General features: G+C 41.9%; 2 protein-coding genes across 2 annotated transcripts in view; both read right to left on the bottom strand.

Annotated features, from left to right (window-relative positions):
* Positions 1 to 23,031, bottom strand: part of LOC144986810 (uncharacterized) — a 508,483-nt gene that overhangs the window by 302,597 nt on the left and 182,855 nt on the right. The window lies entirely within an intron of this gene.
* Positions 1 to 23,031, bottom strand: part of LOC144987228 (uncharacterized) — a 431,641-nt gene that overhangs the window by 267,152 nt on the left and 141,458 nt on the right. The window lies entirely within an intron of this gene.

A 23,031-nucleotide genomic window follows, 5' to 3' on the forward strand; every position in this document is an offset into this window, starting at 1 on the left:
AAGCCGTCCTTTCCCAGCGGGAAGAATCATCCGGCAATCATCCCAATCTCTCAGGTCCAACGCCATAACATGGGCCCACGCCTCTCGCATAGCCTGTCACGGCGGAGTTACTAGGACTCTCAACCTCCTCCGTCAACGTTCTTTCTGGCCTTCCATGGGAAAGGACGTTCAGGAGTATGTAGCCGCCTGTACCACCTGCGCTCGCTCCAAGTCCTCCAACTCCCCACCGTCTGGCTTACTCCATCCTTTGTCTACTCCCAGCCGCCCATGGTCCCATATAGCGCTATACTTTGTAACCGGCCTTCCACTCTCCCAGGGTAACTCCGTCGTCCTCACAGTTATTGACCGCTTCTCAAAATCTGTTCACTTCATCCCACTCCCACAGCTGCCTACAGCCACTGAAACCACCAAGGTTCTGGTTCAGCAGGTGTTCCGTCATCACAAAATTTCGGTCGACATCGTCTCGGTCCGGGGGCCCCAGTTTGTCTGCCAAGTTTGGGAGGCTTTCTGTGGTGTCCTGGGAGCCCCTGTGAGTCTCATCTCTGGTTTTCCATCCCCAATCAAACGGCCAGGAAGAGAGAGCTAATCAAGAACTTGAAACCTCGCTACGTTGTCTCGCCGACCAGAACTCCACTGACTGGTCCAGGTATCTCGTTTGGGCTGAATATGCTCACAATGAAGTACTTGTATCCCCCACTTTCTCACCTCTCTTCCACCCCCCTCACATTCTTCCCTTCTCCCTCCCCACACACACTAAATGTAACAAACAAATAAAAAATATACAACAAAAAGGGGTTTATACAAATCTACACTCTGTTTCTCGAAGCTATATAACCTCTTTTTGTGATAGTAAAACCTGTCCAACACAAAAGGCCTTAAGCTCTAATCTGTTTGCTCAGCTGTTAGACAGAACAAGTTAAAAAAAAATATGATCACATTACTCACCCCTCCTCTGCTACAGGCCTGTCCCCGTTTGAGGCCGCTCTGGGCGACCACTGCCACTGTTCCCCTCTCACGAGTTGGATCTCGCAGTTCCCTCTGTGCAGGACCATCTCCGCCGGTGCCAAGACATCTGGCACAAAACCAGGGCTGCGCTACTCCGCACGAGGGAGAACAACTGCTGTGCGTCTAATCGTCACAGGGTGGTGGGACCTACTTACCTTCCCGGTCAAAAGGTCTGGCTGTCCTCTCAGAACATTCCCATTCAAGCTACCTCTCGCAAACTCGCCCCCGTTTCATTGGACCCTACACCATTGACAAGGTCATCGACCCCTCCTGTGTCAGCCTCCGGCTCCCTGCTGCTCTCAAAGTCCAACCTTCATTTCACATTTCAAATTTCACAACGGTCATTGATGGCGCCCCTGCCTTTATGGTCAGTCGGATTTTGGACGTCCGCCACCGGGGGTGTGGCCACCAGTTCCTCGTGGATTGGGAGGGTTACGGTCCGGAGGAACGCTCCTGGGTCTCCCATTCCCTTATCCTGGACCGGTCCCTCATCTCCGACTTCCATCGGGCTCACCCGTATTGGCGTCCCGGACCGCCTGGAGGCGGTCGTTGACGGGTGGGTACTGTCACGGTGCCTGTCAGACTCCTCCCCCCTCCAGCTCTGCCAGCTCTGCTCCTCCTGATTGCCACCAGCTGTCGTCACTCAGCTCATCTTCTGCTGATGCTCAAAAGGAGACCCAACGCCACAATTCATCGCCAGTTCTTTACCCCTTATGGTGACTAACCCTGGTCTAAGTTATGCTCTGATTGCTATTGCCTTGTTCTCGTTCTAATCCTATTCTCCTGTCTCAGGAAAACCAACCTCTCACGAGTGACGTCACCGTGGACCTTCCATTCAACTTTCCCAAGAAGCCTGAAGATCTCACGGCTCACGGTAACCACGCTAAGCCCTCCAGCCACGCCACCAGCCATGACTTAGTCCGACCACTTCCAGCTCCAACCACCTACATCTCTGGAGAAACAATAAATTCTTTCTCGCCAAAAACACTTGCCTGTCTTCCTTCTGGGTTACAGCATCTGGGTTCATCCTGCTTTGAGAAACATGACACCGGCCCCCGATCAGAGAGTGGAAACGTCATGTGCCACTCACTGGAAAAGGTTTGGGGACCCCTGCAGTAAATCATTTTCAAATGGACAAGCCACACTGCTTATCCTCTCTGAAAACAACTAACCTTCAGCTAAAGGTTGAAGGTTCCAGACCAGGTTATGGTCAGAGCATGAGTTGCGATGGCAACTTGAGATACCCTGAAACATACCTCCGTTTTTGGAACCAAAAGCTGAGGTTATACGCATCCTTAGCCTCAAACTAACCGTGGTAACTAGCATAACCTGCTTTTTGGAAAACCCCCCTGAGGGAGCGGGTGGGAGTGGAAACATAAGGTCAGATAGATATGGAGGGGCGAGGTTATGGATGGCTTTGAAAGTCCGAATAGGGATTTTATTATTAATTCGAAGAGGCGCTGGTAGCCAGTGAAGCTTCTGTAGGACGGGTGTAATATGCATAGTGGAGGGGGGATGCATATGTTCTAGGGTATGTCAAGTTGCTTAGCAACTCATGCTCTGAACATAAACTGGTATGGAGCAGGTTTAGTTGAAAGTTAGTTTGTTTTCAGAGAGGTGAAGCAGCATGGCGTGTCCATTTGAAGATGATTTAGTGGATGAAGAAGCTCAGATAATACTTTTTCCACCGTGAGAGGGCGATAGGACCACATATGGATGTTGGAAAGATAAACTTTTTTACTTTGATCTAACTTAATTATTTGCTTCAGTTAAGATAAATAATTTCTTAAATTTAGTCAGCTTAAAAATAATGTTTAATTATCAGACAGTTATTTTACTTTCATTGAAATTAATTCAATTAAGTAGGTGTAACTTTGGTGCTGCTGTTAGATCGGCACCGCAAGGGATTGTGTGGGTTTTTGACCAAATGTGTTTAGTTGTTTTTTTTTAGTTGTAGTTGGCTTTTTTACTGTGTTTTGCCGAGTTATTTGTCCTATTATGTTTAATTCTTTCTGCACCATGAGTGAGAGGGAGGTAGAGGATAATGAGTTTATATAGCACCCCTAGAGCCAAGTCAAGCAATGTTAGAGTTAGAGAAATGATTAGAGATTAGAGAAATGATCCATACGGCAACCATGGGATCACGGTTGCCATATGGAATGCCCCCCCCTCGGTTTTATTTGCACCTTAGACATGTAGGGCCCTTGGTAAGGGGGGTGCTTGGACATCACTGCCAGCAAGCAGCAGATGTCCTCCTAGCACCCTACCCGCCAATTTTAACCGCAACTTAGACATTTAGGGCCCCTTGGTGGGGAGGGTGAGGGGACATCACTGTGAGTAATCAGGAGATGTCCCCTTAGTGCCCTACCCGCCAATTTTAACTGCACCCCCTTAGTACACACACCCTTTACTCCTCAAAATATACATTCAAACATAAGCACACACACACATGCACACACACACAGCCCTTGTGGGCCCCCCTTTTCCCCAGGGTGCTCCCCTGCTGGGCGGGGGCGGCTGGTCTTTCCCCCCGTGCTTCCCTGCTCTCTGGCTCTGGGGGCCTCGCGGCGGTCCTGCTGGCCCTGGCTTGGGTGGCGGATGTGATCGCCCGGGGGGGCGGTTGTTCTCCGCCTGCTGCCGTGTGGCGTTGGGGGGTTCTGGCTGCCGCTGCTGCTGCGGCGGGGGTCTTGGTGTGGGGATGGCTGGGCTCCCTCATTCTTTTTGCATTCCACCATCCATTTTAGAAGAACATCTCTCTCTAACATCCCTCTCTCTTCTTCCCTCCTTTCCTTTTCCTTCCGGTCCAACACCAAAGATTTTCAAATATGATTGAAATTAATAAATTTTGGCCTCAATTACAAAAGGGGTTTATTCAGACATACCTCTGGTTTGGTTCAGAGCATTGAGCCCTTCTGCCCCCAGAGTCAGCTCTGGAACTCACTTCCCTCAGGTTTATGGAACATGGACTCACTCCCCCAGTTTGCTAAAAATCTCAAAACCCACCTCTATAGACAAGCATATCCACCCTAATTAATTTATGATTCAACTTTTTTGTTTTGTTTTGAACTTAAGTTTCATTCTTTTAATTGTATTTAATTGTTTTCTATCTGTAAGGTGACCTTGGGTGTCTAGAAAGGCGTCATATATTCATTATTATTATTATTATTAGATAAATATGTAAATTTGAGTTGTATAAACAATAAATGAGTTGGATAGACGTAAGAAATTAGGTTAAATAAACTTACGTCAATTAATTGTTACCAATTGAAGCAATTAATTAAGGTATATTGTGTGTGTGTGTGTGTATGTATATATGTTAGGTCCAATTCAAAAAGAGGACAAAGATTCTCCACTCAGAGCAGGAGTGCCCTCCCTACAGGTGGAAGTAGAGCGCTTCAAAGGCGTTCAGAGGAGGAAAGACTCTGTGAGCTGCAAGTGGTGGAGGATGAATTTTATTTTCTGTTTTATTGTCCTTTGTATGAAAAAAAAACGACTTTCTTTGTTTGATGTCATAGAAAAGAAATGTTTTGATTTGTTTTGGTTTTATGAAGATTTTACGTTGGAAAGGGAATTTTTCTGTTTGGAAACTTTTTAGCAAAGACATGGACAATAAAAATGGACACTTTGTATTCTGTTAGACTCTGATTGGATGGATTATTGTTTATTGTTATTTTAGTCATGGGATGGCCATTTTCTGTGTTCCAGTGTCATATAAGCCCATGCAGGCTGGACACATGAGTGCATGACACTTCAATTAAATCAAACTAAAACTCAAATTTAACAGAATTTGAGGGGGGGAATGTAACAGGTGTAAAGATTATTGTTAAATTCAGTAAAATGGAAAGTTAGCGCCACCTCTTGGTAGAATAATGTACATTCACTGCAGTATAAGAGCAAATGTTTGTGGGAAACCCTCAGATGATAGATGTGGCAGATGTGATAGAGGTGACATCAGAACTATGTCATGAGTGAAAACGACCATAAATTGTTCAATAATTATTCCTAATTGTAATCTTGGCTTGGCTGCTGGAGAAACTTGTCAAATCTTTCATCTTCCATTTTTGTCCCTTTAGTAGCATTTAACTGGCTACTAACAGGTTATTGGCTGTTGGAGCCGTTTAACGTCTCACTTCTTTCTCCAGTCAGAGCCTCTGTGCTCACAGATGATCAGCTGATGTCCTTTGTATTTATTCCTAATTGTAATCTTGGCTGCAAGAGAAACTTGAAGGCTTCTAGTTTTGTTAAAAACTCAAAATACGGACTTCTAAATACGGAGATCTAATCTCCGCATTCTGAGCATCCCCGAAGGCAGCGAAAACTGTGCTGATACAGCTGATGGGACCCGAAGTTTTTCCCGCACCGCCTGAGCTTGAGAGAGCATACCGGACCCCGACCACCAAACTCAGCCAAAGATCATCTCGTACGTTCCTGGTCTGCTTTTCTTCCAGCAAAAAGAAGCAGCGCTGTGTTGGGCCTGGAGTCATGAACTGACATACCAGGGTGCCACCATCAGAATATACCAGGATGTCAGTGCGGCGCTGAAGAGAGCGGCATTTAACCGCGTCAAACGAGCGCTGTACCAGAAGAATGTCAAATTCCACCTGCTCTACCCGTCCCGGCTGAGAGTGATGTTCGACAACAACGTACTGACTATCGACTCGCCTGACGAAGCGCAGATATTTTACAACCAGAAATTTGAGCATGTTAACTCTGGACTCAAAGTGTGAGTATTTCATGCTATCTTAAGCCAAAAACCACTAACTGACATAACCACCGTCGTGCGTCGGGATTCCTTAGTTTATACATGTGTGTGTGTGTGTGTGTGTTTTATTTTACTTTTATTATATTTGTTTTTTTTGTTCTTGTGTTTTTTTTAATTTATTTATTTTTTTAGATTTTTTAAACGTATTCAGCCTCAGGATCTGACCTTTATACACATGCTAAGAAATGATTAGTGGTCTACAATTCTGTAACAGAATTTTAATTATTTTTTTCATGGTCATTATTATTTAGTTGTTTTTTTCTTTCCCATTTAAATTATTAGTTAACACTTCCGTTGTTCACTAATGATTATCTGCACTTTAGTGCTTATGTTCTATTTCAAAGAGCTGGGAGCCCTATGCATAACATAAGGAATTGTGCTACCAGAAGTTCGTAGGAAAAATAGGGTTTAGCCTGCAGCTTGCCTCATGGAGAAGGACAGGTATAAGCTTAGTTCTTAGTTTAGGTCTAAACGGGGTTTTGTTTAAGGGTGGGGAAGGGGACGTCGTCAATTTCTGCAGCATAGACTGCTTTTTTGCTTTGATAAAGTAATTAATAAGGTGTGCACCCTGGCTGTCAGTTCTGGGTCTTTTTCTCTTTTATTTTTTTATATGGTGAACAGTGCTGATGCAGGAGGAGCTGCTGTATGTTTCATTACTTAGAATGTAAAAGGTTTAAATGGACCTGCTAAACAAGCTAGGATATTTAATCACCTTAAACATTTGAAATGTGGACCCCAACTGTGCCTTTTGTAAAGAACACCCAGAAACAATCAGTCACCTATTTTTGGAATTGTAATACTACTAAAAAACTTTGGAAAGATTGTGCACGTTTTATAAATTATAAGTTAGATTCACAATATCAGATGAAATTTGAACATATCATATTTGGCCTACACGAAAAAAAAATAAGATCAAACGTAAAATTGGCAATTAATCTAATTATAATATTTGGTAAATTTCATATTCATAAATCAAAGTTTTCTTCATCACAACTTTATTTCCCTTTTATAATTAAAGAATTAGAATCTTATTTACATACTATTTCTAATAGTTTAAACAAAAAGCCCATACATGTTTATCAAAACTGTTTGTCTCTGAATATTTTCAATTTATAGCATCTGTAATCTTTTTGTAATACATGTACCATCCCCTGACATTGTTGTTGTTATGACTATTGTTCCTGTCATACATATTTGTTCTATTTGTGTTGAATAATTAAAAAAAAAAAAAAAACATTTGAAATGTGATATTGCCTTTCTTCAGGAAACTCACTTACTGGTTAAAACCAAGTTAGACTTATAAAAAGTTGGGTTGGTAATATATTTCATTCTAATCTTAATTCTAGAACCTGCGGAACAGTCGTACTAATTCATAAAAAAACTCACACCAGTTAATTTTTGGTGGAGACTTGAACTGTGTAATAAATCCAACACTTGATCGTTCCAATCCTAAATCAACAAACATTTCCAAAATAGTCAAACTCCTATCAAATTTTATGAACAAAATAGGAGGTGTTGACCATTGGCGTGTTTTGTATCCACAAAGTAAATCATATTCTTTTTTCCCCCCTGTACATCATTCATATAGTCGAATAGACTATTTTTGCGTTGACCAGAATCTTCTCTCATTTGTTTCAAAAGTTGAATACTCATCCATAATTGACTCTGACCACGCTCCTGTACTACTGGATCTTGTGTTTCCTTATTATAAACTGAAACAACCCCACTGGAAGTTTGACAGAAACCTCTTGGCTGAAGATAGCTTTTGCAAAATGATATTCCAAAGAATAGACGACTTCATAGAAACTAACCAAAAAGATGACATCTCACCTTCTATCCTCTGGGAAACATTAAAGGCTGTTATCAGGGGTGAGATTATTTCATATTTAGCTAAAATAAACAAAATGAAAAGGACTACACAAGAAGAGCTTATTACATCTATATCTAAAGTGGATAATCAGTGTTCTGCGTCTCCCTACCCCTGAACTCTATAAAAAGAGACTGGACTTCCAAACAAAATATAATTTGATGTCACCCAAAAAAACAGAACAGCTCCTGTTAAAATCACGGGGATACCTCTATGAACATGGCGACAAAGCTGGATGTTTCTTAGCACACCAACTGAAGTGTCGCTCAGCTGCTCAACTTATCCCCCAAATAACAAAAAAAGATGGCACACTGACTATTGACCCAGCAGAAATCAACGAAGCCTTTACTTCATTTTACTCCGACCTGTATATGTCAGAAATGACAGAAGATTACTCGATAATGGAAACGTTTTTAAATAACTTAGAATTCCCCTTAGTAACAGAAATACACAGGACCAATGCTGAGCTTCCACTGGACCATAAAGAAATCACTAATGCAATACACTCAATGCAAAATGGTAAGGCTCCAGGCCCAGACGTGTACCCTTTAGAATTTTTAAAAAACTTCTCAAACAAACTATCCCCAATACTTCTTGATATGTTTAATGACTCTGTATCTGTCATGGTGCCTCTGTCAGCCCCACCCCTCTCTGCTCTGCTCTGGAGGATTCCCAGCTGTTGCCACTCACTTCGTCAGCCACTCTGCTCTGCTCTGGAGGATTCCCAGCTGTTTCCACTCACCTCATTAGCCCTGCTGCCTTCTTAAGGAGATCCATAGCCAGTATTCATCGCCAGTTTGTTGCTCATCCATGGTGCTTGTCAGGTTACTCATGTTTATTCCTAAGAAAAATTATTGTTTTAGTTATTATGCCTTATCGTCTCATTTCCAGGACGTTTTCACCACGAGTGCTACCTGGGATTCCCTCCGGGACGGTCTGATCATTCCACGCTTGCCTCGTCAGCTGTTCATGCCCTCACAGCCTTCACAGAAGTCCTCCAGCCACGCCACGTCGCCTTGCTACTCACCAGCAATCTGAAACCTTTTACCACTTTGGAAAACCCCCTGCAAGAAAATTAAATCTAATATACTTACCATAAATCTCTACTGTTATCCTTTCGGGTTCCAGCTTCTGGGTCTGCTTCAAAGTCTCACATCATGACACTATCCCGTGACTCCCTCCCCAAGACATTAACCGAAGCATCAATTACCCTTTTGCTCAAACCAGGTAAAGATGGTAAAGACTGTAGCTCATACCGACTCATCTCTCTCCTCAACTGCGATGCAAAGATCTTAGCTAAAGCCCTCTCTCTTCGTCTAGAAGCCACAATACAGGACGTGATCTCTGATGATCAAACTGGTTTTATGCCAGGGCGCCACTTATTCAAAAATGTACACCGACTTTTTGACATAATTTATTGTCCTGCCTCTGCATCAGAGGCAGAAGTGGTACTTACACTTGACGCGGAGAGAGCCTTTGATAGGGTGGAGTGGAGATATCTATTTGCATGTTTAAAGAAATTTGGTTATTGTCCCAACTTCATCTCATGGAGCTTTTGTATAAATCACCCAAAGCCTCCGTAATTAGTAATGGTAAGCGGTCACAATATTTTCAGTTGTCACGGGGTACTCGCCAGGGCTGTCCTCTCAGCCCACTACTATTCGCTTTAGCTATAGAGCCCTTATCTATCACACTTAAAACTTTTACCATCAATTAGTGGAATCCATAGGGGCTGTAAGGAACATAGAGTATCTTTGTATGCAGATGATTTATTGTTATATTTGTCCGACCCAATTCTAAACGTCTCTCACATAATTCATGCCTTGAGGAACTTTGGGGCTTTCTCTGTGTACAAATTATACTTAAGTAAAAGTGAATTGTACCCTGTTAATGATCTTGCTCTCCAAATACAAAATGGTGCCTTCCCATTCCAAATGTGCACAAATGGCTTTAAGTACTTGGGTATCAATATTACAAGAGATATGCAACATCTCCATCAAAAAAAGAAAGAAAAGACTAAATTAGACCTAAAAAAGTGGAGAACTCTCCACCTATCCCTGGCAGGAAAGGTTAATTGTATCAAAATGACTTTACTCCCCAAATTTCTTTACCTTTTTCAGTGCATCCCACTATATATCCCCAAATTATTTTTAAAATCTCTTGATAAGGCTTTTGTTTCATGTATTTGGGGTGGAAGGAAACCTACGATACGGCTTGAATTGCTACAGAGGTCTAAAAATCAAGGCAGTTTAGCCTTTCCCAATTTTCAGCCGGCCACCTGGAAAACCGCGTGTCAGGTTCCTGTTCCCAAGAAGACTGCAACCTCTTGACCCAGTGATTACCGTCCTGTTGCCCTCACATCCCATGTAGCTAAAGTGCTGGAAAGGATTTTGTTGTCCCACCTGAGACCTCTGGTGAAACCATCTCTGGACCCACTTCAGTTTGCCTACCAGCCACGCCTGGGGGTGGAGGATGCTGTTATTTACCTGCTGCAACGTGCTCACTCTCACCTGGATGGAGGGGGGGATACTGTGAGGGTCACATTCTTTGATTTCTCCAGTGCGTTCAACACCATCCAGCCCTGGTTACTGGGTGAGAAGCTGCATCAGATGGGTGTGGAAGGCACCTTGGTCTCCTGGATCATTGATTACTTGTCAGACAGGCCGCAGTTTGTCCGGCTGGACGGTGTCCTGTCTGACTTGGTGACGAGCAGTGTGGAGAACCCCACAGGGAACTGTGCTCTCTCCCTTCCTGTTCACTTTGTACACCAGTGACTTCCAGTTCAACTCAGAGTCTTTCCATCTTCAGAAGTTCTCTGATGACTCTGCTGTTGTTGGCTGCATTAATGGTGGGCGGGAGGAGGAGTACAGGGAACTTGTGGATAAATTTGTGAGGTGGTCTGGAGCAAACCACCTGCTGCTGAATGTGGAAAAGACCAGAGAGATGGTGGTGGAATTCAGGAAAAAAACACCAGCTTCCCAGCCTCTCAGCATCTTTGGCAGTGATGTGACAGAGGTAGAGGAGTACAAGTACTTGGGAGTAGCCATCGACCACAGACTGAACTGGAAGAGCAACAGCACTGCTGTGTATAAGAAGGCCAGCAGCAGACTCCATTTCCTGAGGAGACTAAGGTCCTTCAATGTGTGCAGCAAGATGCTTGAAATCTTTTGCCAGTCTGTTGTGGCCAGTACTTTGTTCTTCTCGGTGGTCTGCTGGGGGGGCAGCATATCTGCTAGGGACAGTAATAGACTGAACAAAGAACGAACAAAGAGCTGGCTCTGTAATTGGCTGTAAAATGGACACATTTGAATCTGTGATGGAGAGGAGGACTTTTAAATAAGCTGGTATCCATCTTGGATAATCCTGAGCATCCTCTCCATCCTGTACTGGATGTTCAGAGGAGATCCTTCTCCAACGGGCTAAGGCAGCTTCGCTGTCACACCAACCGCTACAGGAGATCCTTCATACCTGACTCCATTGGACTCTATAACTTGTCATCCGTGTGCAATAGATAATGTCATTTATGGTCTGTCGGTTTTTTTCTCCTGATGTGCCACGCAATACAACTGTTCTAATTCACTGATGTTCCTTTCCGATTGATTGTTCCGGTTCTCTGTTGTCGTCTATTGAGTATATGTTTGTATCTTGAGCCTAACGCCGATGCTGCAACAATTTCCCAAGCTGGGATCAATAAAGTATCTTTATCTTATCTTTATCTTAGCTTATTACTGGGCTTCAAATGTAAAGAATATCTTACACTGGCTCCACAGTCCTGATGTGGACTGGTGCCTTCTTGAAGATGCATCATGCATTTCAACTTCCCTCCGTGCTCTGGTCACCTCTGACTTGTCTATCTCTGCCCTTAAATACACAGATAACCCAGTCGTCATAAATACTCTTAAAATACGGTTTCATTTCATACAGAACTTTGACTGTGGGGAGTTCCTACATTTTAGTCCCATAAACAGGACTCCTTTGTTTCCCCATGCTAGACTGGACTCTGGTTTAATTCTTTGGAAAAAGCAAGGTATTCATTTGTTCAAGACATGTACAGAAGCTCAGTTTTTGCCAGCTTTGATGATCTTTCACATAAATTTAATCTACCCCGGTCTAGCCTATTCCATTACTTCTAAATTCGCCACTTCCATCAGTGTCACACCTCAGACTTTCCATTTTTGCCGTCATGCTCAGGTATAGAAGCACTTTTAGAAACCCCAGTACTTCTTAAAAGATTTATCTCAAGAATATATGATCAGATAACTTCCGTAAAAACCCCAAACCTTGGTAAAAACCGGACAGACTGGGTGCATGAGATGGGGGAGGAACTGGCTTTGGAGGACGACATATGGAACGATGCTTTACTGAAAGTAAATGGCAGCTCCTCCGTTGCAAAATTGAACTTAATACAATTGAAAGTTTTACATCGTGTCCACTACTCCAAAGCTAAACTAGCAAAGATCTATCCCAATGTAGAAGCCAGCTGTGAATTAACACATATGTTCTGACTGTGTCCATCTCTGACGTCCTACTGGTCTGTCATTTTTAAAACAATGTCACAAGCTCTCAAAATTAATCTTCATCCAAACTCTGCCATGGCTATATTCGGCATCACACGTAGAAAACAATCCACTCTAAGTAAACAAAATAAACATATCACTGCTTTTACAACACTACTTGCACGTAGAAGGATTTTACTACTCTGTGTCTCTATGGTTTAGTGACTTGTTACAATTTATGGAGCTAGAAAAGATTTTTTTTTTTCTAAACTTGTCCTGTCCAACAGCTGGGCAGACAGATGAGAACTGAGGGACTCTTGTGTTGGACATATTTTACTTTAACAAGAGGGGTTATTAATCTTCAGACAAACCAGAGGTATGTCTGAATAAACCCCTTTTGTAATTGAGGCCAAACTTTACTAATTACAATCATATTTGAAAATCTTTGGTGTTGGACCGGACGGAAAAGGAAAGAAGGGAAGAAGAGAGAGGGATGTTAGAGAGGGGGGGTAGGAGGGTGATAATAGGAGGGGAGGGGGGATAAGACCATGAAGCAGCATAAAGCAACAAGTTTACTGGATGTTTACTGGATGAAATCTCAAAGGGCGGGGCCTGTCCACACACACACTCAAATGTTATCAACACACCTGCTAGCTGCAAAAATATCCACATGTCAACATGTACACAAAACAGATAGTGTTCACTCACGCATACTTATGCCTTCAAACCAACTAGTGTGAAGTATTTCATTCATTCATTCAATCATGCAAGCTATTAGTGCAGGAGCTAGAAAAGATTAAATACTCACTAGGGGGGGTCCAGAGTCAAAGTTCTATCTGTGTGGGGCCCAATACTATTATACTTTAATGAGCTCAAAACTGTCCCCAAGTAGCAACTTTCAACGACTCTCTGTTACGAGAAACCAAGGGGGTTAACCCAGATGCAGGAAGAACAAGGAGACTGAATGTACTCTGAAGGCTATTTAATGCCAAAGCGCTAAACCAAACAGACAATATCCAAACAAGACGCTGCGACAAACATATGCAGGGACAGAGACCTTAAAAAGGAGCCAAATCAAAGTAACATGAGAAACAGCTGTGGGTAGAAGCAACAGACAGAGAAGGAAGAGCGACCTCCAGAGGGAGTACGGCTGAGCAGCAGGAGGGTGAACGTATCACTCTCCTGTTTTCTTGTGTTGTAACACTGAGCCCTGGTGGTGCATGCCTGCTTATAACACTTGGCGTAATCATTTTTTAAATTTATTTTATTATCATATTTACATATATATTATTGTTATTATGGCCCGCAGCCCTCACAGAGTGCAAGGACCATATTGTAACTGGTACGAGGGTCGAACACTCAAAAAGGTCCAAAACGTCAAAAAACGCGTCAAAACGTCAAAAAACGGGGTCAAAAGTCGCCCAAAGCACAAAACGACACGACAATTGTGTAACGCAACAAAAATATACACACACACGCACAACACCACCGCACAAACGACAAAATTGTAGTCGCAAAAATGACGACAAAGACACGAAAACGCCTCAAAAAGCCCTCAAAGAACGGGTTTAAAGCCAAAAAGACATGCCCAGCCTATAGTAAAAGACAGGCCGCATTGAAATACATAGGCCACCTGACTGCAAAAACTTCTATATTGTTTCTGCTTCGTTTCATTATTATTTTTATTATGGCCCGCAGCACTCACAGAGTGCAAGGACCATATTGTAACTGGTACGAGGGTCGAACACTCAAAAAGTCCAAAACGTCAAAAAAACGCGTCAAAACGCCAAAAAATGGGGTCAAAAGTCGCCCAAAGCACAAAACGACACGACAATTGTGTAACGCAACAAAAATACACACACACACGCACAACACCAACGCAAAAACGTCAAATTTGTAATCGCAAAAATGACGACAATAACACCAAAAAGCCCCAAAAAGCCCTCAAAAGAAGGGTTTAAAGCCAAAAAGACATGCCCAGCCTATAGTAAAAGACAGGCCGCATTGAAATACATAGGAAATCCTAACCGCAAAAACTTCTATATTGTTTCTGCTTTGTTTCATTTTTATTATTATTATGGCCCGCAGCAGTCATAGACTGCAAGGACCATATTGTAACTGGTACGAGGGTCGAACACTCAAAAAGGTCCAAAACGTCAAAAAAACGCGTCAAAACGCCAAAAAATGGGGTCAAAAGTCGCCCAAAGCACACAACGACACGACAATTGTGTAACGCAACAAAAATACACACACACACGCAGAACACCAACGCACAAACGTCAAAATTGTAGTCGCAAAAATGACGACAAAAACCCAAAAAAGCCCCAAAAAGCCCTCAAAGAACGGGTTTAAAGCCAAACAGACATGCCCAGCCTATAGTAAAAGACAGGCCGCATTGAAATACATAGGCCACCTGACTGCAAAAACTTCTATATTGTTTCTGCTTTGTTTCATTATTATTATGGCCCGCAGCACTCACAGAGTGCAAGGACCATATTGTAATTATGGCCCGCAGCACTCACAGAGTGCAAGGACCATATTGTAACTGGTACGAGGGTCGAACACTCAAAAAGGTCCAAAACGTCAAAAAAACGCGTCAAAACGCCAAAAAATGGGGTCAAAAGTCGCCCAAAGCACAAAACGACACGACAATTGTGTAACGCAACAAAAATACACACACACACGCACAACGCCAACGCAAAAACGACAAAATTGTAGTCGCAAAAATGACGACAAAAACCCAAAAAAGCCCCAAAAAGCCCTAAAAAGACGGGTTTAAAGCTAAAAAGACATGCCCAGCCTATAGTAAAAGACAGGCTGCATTGAAATACATAGGCCACCTGACTGCAAAAACTTCTATATTGTTTTTCGAAAGTTTTTTTATTATTATTATTATTATTATTCTGGTTTCTAACGGACAGTTTGAGCGAAAATTTGACCCCCGCCACATACCCGAAAACTCACCAAAATTGGCACACACCTAGGATAAATGTGAAATGAATTTTCGGCAAAGAAAACGTCACCCCCCCGAAGTTGATGACATCACGGCGAGCGTTCCCGTAAAAAAAATGAATGGGCCGAAAATCGCTTATGGGGCCAAAAAAAAATATTTCAAATTAGAACAACGAAACCAAAAAACACGTGTTGGAGATATCCCAAAGAAGTTATAAAATCATTATGGGATGGCCACACAACCTACGGCTTGGCGGCCATTTTGTGGCGAACTCAGAGAAATGGCGATTTTCGTGTTTTTTGACAATATGGGAAAACTACACTTTTGTTCAAGCGATTTTCACGAAATTTCATACACATGCCACAAACACGATTCTACAACTACCAAAGAAGTTTTGTTGACCTTTGACCTTGGCAAGGGGCGGCCATCTTGAATTTTCATAAAAAAGCACCTTTATTGACGGATACAAACGAAAACTCGTCCTAGGGATTTTTATCGATCTTTTTGAAACTTCTCGGGCATCAATGGCAAGCTACTGTGGACAAAATGTTGGAATTAGAAGTTGTAGAATTTGAAACGCGTGCCCGTGAAGAATTCGCAACCATCGCCATTTTAGCTAGCTCGCACATATTTTGTCGGAATAGCCTGAAACTGAAATATGCGATACCCTGTCCCACACTGAACAAAACGATGTCACATACGACAAAATCCATAAAGGAATGTGGCCGTGGTAAACAAAAAACCGTCGCAAAAAAAAGTGCTGACTCGGCAAAAAAAAATTTTTTTGGATTTTATTTTTAAGAATCGGCTAACGAAACTCAGATAACTTTGTCGGGTATATCCAAAGAAAGTTTTGAAATCATTACGTGATGGCGACTTGACCTACGGTTTGGCGGCCATTTTTTGCCAAAATCTGCCATTTTGCGTTTTTCGCGTTTTTACACAATATGGAAAAATGAACTTTTTTTCGAGCGATTTTCACGAAATTTGACTCGCATGTCCCTAGCGTAAGTCTACAATCACCTTTGGAGTTTCGTCGACCTTTGACCTCGGGAAAAGGCGGCCATCTTGAATTTTCTATAAAAAACACCTTTACCACCAGATTCAAACGTAAACTTGTCGTTGGAATTTTCATCGATTGTCTCGAAACTTTTTGGGCATCAATGGCAAGCTACTGTGGAAAAAATGTTGGAAGTAGAAGTTGTAGATTTTGAGCGGCGTGTGCGTGGCAAGCTAGCAAAGTGGCGCACTGTTATAACTCCCATGCATTTCAATACAATACAGTGAAAATTGAATGCATGCATTCATGCCTGAAACAGAATACATTGAAAAAGACTGGACATGGACATATAAGGAATGTGGGCGTGGTTAGCATAAAACCACTGTTGCTAAGGACGACAAAAAGTTTACTTTTACCGATTTATCCGAAATTGACGTCAATCTGTTCGTCTTCTGAAGTGGACCAAAACATAAAATGGTTGCTATGGAGATAAAATAAACAGAAAAGCCACCATTTTGGAAAAAGTTGTTTTTTTATCAACTTATGACATATAGCTTTCACCAATGGAGGAATATGTTTTTCTGAGTCAGTAAATGATGCTTATCGCTATGCTAGCAATTTTAGCCACATTAGCATAGCTAGCATAGTTAGCATAATTAGCATTTTAGGTAATGTGTTTTTCTGAGTCAGTTGATGATGCTGATCGCTATGCTAGCACTTTTAGCCACATTAGCATAGCTAGCATAGTTAGCATAATTAGCATTTTAGGTAATGTGTTTTTCTGAGTCAGTTGATGATGCTGATCGCTATGCTAGCACTTTTAGCCACATTAGCATAGCTAGCATAGTTAGCATAATTAGCATTTTAGGTAATGTGTTTTTCTGAGTCAGTTGATGATGCTGATCGCTATGCTAGCACTTTTAGCCACATTAGCGTAGCTAGCATAGTTAGCATAATTAGCATTTTAGATAATGTGTTTTTCTGAGTCAGTTGATGATGCTGATCGCAATGCTAGCACTTTTAGCCACATTAGCATAGTTAGCATTGTTAGCATAATTAGCAAATCCAGCCTTGACTAGCTTTTAATTTGCGGGCTGTGAGGGCGGTGAGGTCAGCGGTGGTGCGTAGAGTTGGGCGTGGAGGCGGGTTGCGTCTGCGGGCCATACAACGCCGCTTGCGGCTTTAATTATTATTCCGCTTTCTATCTGCGCCTTTGAGCTCAAATTTGACCCCCGCCACATACCCGAAAACTCACCAAAATTGGCACACTCCTAGGATAAATTGAAAATGAATTTTCGGCAAAGAAAACGTCAACCCCCCGAAGTCGATGACATCACGGCGAGCGTTCCCGTAAAAAAAATGAATGGGCCGAAAATCGCTTATGGGGCCAAAAAAAAATATTTTGAAATACAGGTACGAAACCAAAACACGCGTGTTGGAAATATCCCAAAGAAGTTATGAAATCATTATGGGATGGCCACACGACCTACGGCTTGGCGGCCATTTTGTGGCGAACTCAGAGAAATGGCGATTTTCGTGTTTTTTCACAATATGGGAAAACGATACTTTTGTTTGAGCGTTTTTAACGAAATTGCACATACATGCCACTAGCACGATTCTACAACTACCAAAGAAGTTTCGTTGACCTTTGACCTTGGGTAGAGCCGGCCATCTTGAATTTTCAAAAAAAAGCACCTTTAGTAAGGTATTCAAACGAAAACTCGTCCTAGGAATTTTCATCGATCTTTTTGAAACTTCTTGGGCATCAATGGCAATCAATTGTGGACAAAATGTTGGAATTAGAAGTTGTAGATTTTGAAACGCGTGCGCGTGGCGAATTCGCAACCGTCGCCATTTTAGCTAGCTCGCACATATTTTATCGGAATAGCCTGAAACTGAAATATGCGATACCCTGGCCCACACTGAACAAAACAATATCACATACGACAAAATCGATAAAGGAATGTGGCCGTGGTAAACAAAAAACGATCGCAAAAAAAAGTGCTGACTCGGCAAAAAAAAAAAAATCGGATTTTATTTTTAAGAATCGGCTAACGAAACCCAGATAACTTTGTCGGGTATATCCAAAGAAAGTTTTGAAATCATTACGTGATGGAGACACGACCTACGGTTTGGCGGCCATTTTGTGCCAAAATCTGCCATTTTGAGTTTTTCGCGTTTTTACACAATATGGAAAAATGAACTTTTTTTCGAGCGATTTTGACGAAATTTGACTCGCATGTCCCTAGCGTAAGTCTACAATCACCTTTGGAGTTTCGTCGACCTTTGACCTCGGGAAAAGGCGGCCATCTGGAATTTTATATAAAAAACACCATTACCACTGGATTCAAACTTAAACTTGTCGTTGGAATTTTCATCAATCATCTCGAAACTTTTTGGGCATCAATTGCAAGCTACTGTGGAAAAAATGTTGGAATTAGAAGTTGTAGATTTTGAACGGCGTGCGCGTGGCATGCTAGCAAAGTGGCGCACTGTTATAACTCCCATGCATTTCAATACAATACAGTGAAAATTGAATGCATGCATTCATGCCTGAAACAGATTACATTGAAAAACACTGGATATGGACATATAAGGAATGTGGGCGTGGTTAGCATAAAACCACTGTTGCTAAGGGCGACAAAAAGTTTACTTTAACCGATTTGTCCGAAACTGACGTCAATCTGTTCGTCCTCCCGAGGGGACCAAAACATAAAATGGTTGCTATGGAGATAAAATCAACAGAAAAGCCGCCATTTTGGAAAAAGTGGGTTTTTTAGCAACTTATGACATGTAGCTCTCACCAATGGAGGAATTTGTTTTTCTGAGTCAGTTGATGATGCTGATCGCTATGCTAGCACTTTTAGCTATGTTAGCATAACTAGCATACTTAGCATAATTAGCATTTTAGGTAATGTGTGTTTCTGAGTCAGTTGATGATGCTGATCGCTATGCTAGCACTTTTAGCCACATTAGCATGGCTAGCATAGTTAGCATAATTAGCATTTCAGGAAATGTGTTTTTCTGAGTCAGTTGATGATGCTGATCGCTATGCTAGCAATTTTAGCTATGTTAGCATAGCTAGCATAGTTAGCATAATTAGCATTTTAGGTAATGTGTTTTTCTGAGTCAGTTGATGATGCTGATCGCTATGCTAGCACTTTTAGCTATGTTAGCATAACTAGCATAGTTAGCATAATTTGCATTTTAGGTAATGTTTTTTTCTGAGTAAGTTGAAGATGCTGATCGCAATGCTAGCACTTTTAGCCACATTAGCATAGCTAGCATAGTTAGCATAGTTAGCATTTTAGGTAATGTGTTTTTCTGAGAGAGTTGATTATGGTAATCGCTATGCTAGGACTTTTAGTCACATTAGCATATTTAGTATAGTTAGCAATATTAACAAATCCAGCCTTGACTATCTTTTAATTTGTGGGCGGTGAGGGCGGTGAAGGGCGGAGAGAGCCGCGGTGTTGCGTAGAATTGGGCGTGGAATGCGGGTTGCGTCTGCGGGCCATACAACGCCGCTTGCGGCTTTAATTATTATTACGTTTCTTCTTTCTTACTGCGTCTTTGAGCTCAAATTTGACCCCCGCCACATACTCGAAAACTCACCAAAATTGGCACACACCTAGGATAAATTCAAAATGAATTTTCGGCGAAGTGAACGCCCCCCCCCCAAACCCGATGTTCTCACAGTCGGCAAAACCGTAAAAAAAATGAATGGAGCCGAAATCTCAAATGGAGCCGATTTTGTTTTTTTTCAAGATACAGTTACGAAACCAAAACACGGGTGTTGGAGATATCCTAAAGAAGTTTTGAAATCATTATGGGATGGCCACACGACCTACGGCTTGGCGGCCATTTTGTGGCGAACTCAGAGAAATGGCGATTTTCGTGTTTTTTCACAATATGGGAAAACGACACTTTTGTTCAAGCGATTTTCACGAAATTGCATACACCTGCCACTAACACGATTCTACAACTGCCAAGGAAGTTTCATGACCTTTGACTTTGGGAACGGGCGGCCATCTTGAATTTTCAAAAAAAGCACCTTTAGTAACGGATACAAACGGAAACTCGTCCTAGGGATTTTTTTCGATCTTTTTGAAACTTCTCGGGCATCAATGGCAAGCTACTGTGGACAAAATGTTGGAATTAGAAGTTGTAGAATTTGAAACGCCTGCGCGTGGCGAATTCGCAACCGTCGCCATTTTAGCTAGCTCGCACATATTTTATCGGAATAGCCTGAAACTGAAATATGCGATACCCTGGGCCACACTGAACGAAACGATGTCACATACGACAAAATCGATAAAGGAATGTGGCAGTGGTAAACAAAAAACGATCGCAAAAAAAAGTGCTGACTCGGCAAAAAAAAATTTTTTCGGATTTTATTTTTAAGAATTGGCTAACGAAACCCAGATAACTTTGTTGGGTATATCCAAAGAAAGTTTTGAAATCATTACGTGATGGCGACACGACCTACGGTTTGGCGGCCATTTTGTGCCAAAATCTGCCATTTTGAGTTTTTCGCGTTTTTACACAATATGGAAAAATGAACTTTTTTTCGAGCGATTTTCACGAAATTTGACGAGCATGTCCTTAGCGTAAGTCTACAATCACCTTTGGAGTTTCGTCGACCTTTGACCTCGGGAAAAGGCGGCCATCTTGAATTTTATATAAAAAACACTTTTACCACTGGATTCAAACTTAAACTTGTCGTTGAAATTTTCATCGATTGTCTCGAAACTTTTTGGGCATCAATGGCAAGCTACTGTGGAAAAAATGTTGGAATTAGAAGTTGTAGATTTTGAACGGCGTGCGCGTGGCATGCTAGCAAAGTGGCGCACAGTTATAACTCCCATGCATTTCAATACAATACAGTGAAAATTGAATGCATGCATTTATACCTGAAACAGATTACATTGAAAAACACTGGATATGGACATATAAGGAATGTGGGCGTGGTTAGAATAAAACCACTGTTGCTAAGGATGACAAAAAGTTTACTTTTACCGATTTGTCCGAAACTGACGTCAATCTGTTCGTCCTCCCGAGGGGACCAAAACATAAAATGGTTGCTATGGAGATAAAATCAACAGAAAAGCCGCCATTTTGGAAAAAGTGGGTTTTTTTTATCAACTTATGACATATAACTCTCACCAATAGAGGAATGTGTTTTTCTGAGTCAGTTGATGATGCAGATCGCTATGCTAGCAATTTTAGCTATATTAGCATTACTAGCATAGTTAGCATAATTAGCATTTTAGGTAATGTGTTTGTCTGAGTCAGTTGATGATGCTGATCGCTATGCTAGCACTTTTAGCCACATTAGCATAGCTAGCATAGTTAGCATAATTAGCATTTTAGGTAATGTGTTTTTCTGATTCAGTTAATGATGCTGATCGCTATGCTAGCACTTTTAGTTACATTAGCATAGCTAGCATAGTTAGCATAATTAGCATTTTAGGTAATGTGTTTTTCTGATTCAGTTAATGATGCTGATCGCTATGCTAGCACTTTTAGCCACATTAGCATAGCTAGCATAGTTAGCATAATTAGCATTTTAGGTAATGTGTTTTTCCGAGTCAATTGATGATGCTGATCGCTATGCTAGCACTTTTAGCCACATTAGCATTGCTAGCATAGTTAGCATAATTAGCATTTTAGGTGATGTGTTTTTCTGTGTCGGTTGATGATGCTGATCGCTATGCTAGCACCTTTAGCCACATTAGCATAGTTAGCATAGTTAGCATAATTAGCAAATCCAGCCTTGACTAGCTTTTAATTTGCGGGCTGTGAGGGCGGTGAGGTCAGCGGTGGTGCGTAGAGTTGGGCGTGGAGGCGGGTTGCGTCTGCGGGCCATACAACGCCGCTTGCGGCTTTAATTATGGCCCGCAGCAGTCATAGACTGCAAGGACCATATTGTAACTGGTACGAGGGTCGAACACTCAAAAAGGTCCAAAACGTCAAAAAAACGCGTCAAAACGCCAAAAAATGGGGTCAAAAGTCACCCAAAGCACAAAACGACACGACAATTGTGTAACGCAACAAAAATACACACACACACGCACAACACCAACGCAAAAACGTCAAATTTGTAATCGCAAATATGACGACAATAACACGAAAAAGCCCCAAAAAGCCCTCAAAAGAAGGGTTTAAAGCCAAAAAGACCTGCCCAGCCTATAGTAAAAGACAGGCCGCATTGAAATACATAGGAAATCCTAACCGCAAAAACTTCTATATTGTTTCTGCTTCGTTTCATTTTTATTATTACGTTTCTTCTTTCTTACTGCGTCTTTGAGCTCAAATTTGACCCCCGCCACATACTCGAAAACTCACCAAAATTGGCACACACCTAGGATAAATTCAAAATGAATTTTCGGCGAAGTGAACGCCCCCCCCCCAAACCCGATGACCTCACAGTCGGCAAAACCGTAAAAAAAATGAATGGGGCCGAAATCTCAAATGGAGCCGTTTTTTTTTTTTTCAAGATACAGTTACGAAACCAAAACACGGGTGTTGGAGATATCCTAAAGAAGTTTTGAAATCATTATGGGATGGCCACACGACCTACGGCTTGGCTGCCATTTTGTGGCGAACTCAGAGAAATGGCGATTTTCATGTTTTTTGACAATATAGGAAAACGAAACTATTGTTTAAGGGATTTTCACGAAATTGCATACACGTGCCACTAACACGATTCTACAACTGTCAAAGAAGTTTCGTTGACCTTTGACCTTGGGAACGGGCGGCCATCTTGAATTTTCAAAAAAAGCACCTTTAGTAACGGATACAAACGAAAACTCGTCCTAGGGATTTTTATTGATCTTTTTGAAACTTCTTGGGCATCAATGGCAAGCTACTGTGGACAAAATGTTGGAATTAGAAGTTGTAGAATTTGAAACGCGTGCGCGTGGCAAATTCGCAACCGTCGCCATT

Source organism: Oryzias latipes, chromosome 2 (assembly GCF_053564925.1).
Source record: "Oryzias latipes strain Hd-rR chromosome 2, Olatipes_Hd-rR_3.1".
In the NCBI taxonomy this organism is placed as follows: Eukaryota; Metazoa; Chordata; class Actinopteri; order Beloniformes; family Adrianichthyidae; genus Oryzias; species Oryzias latipes.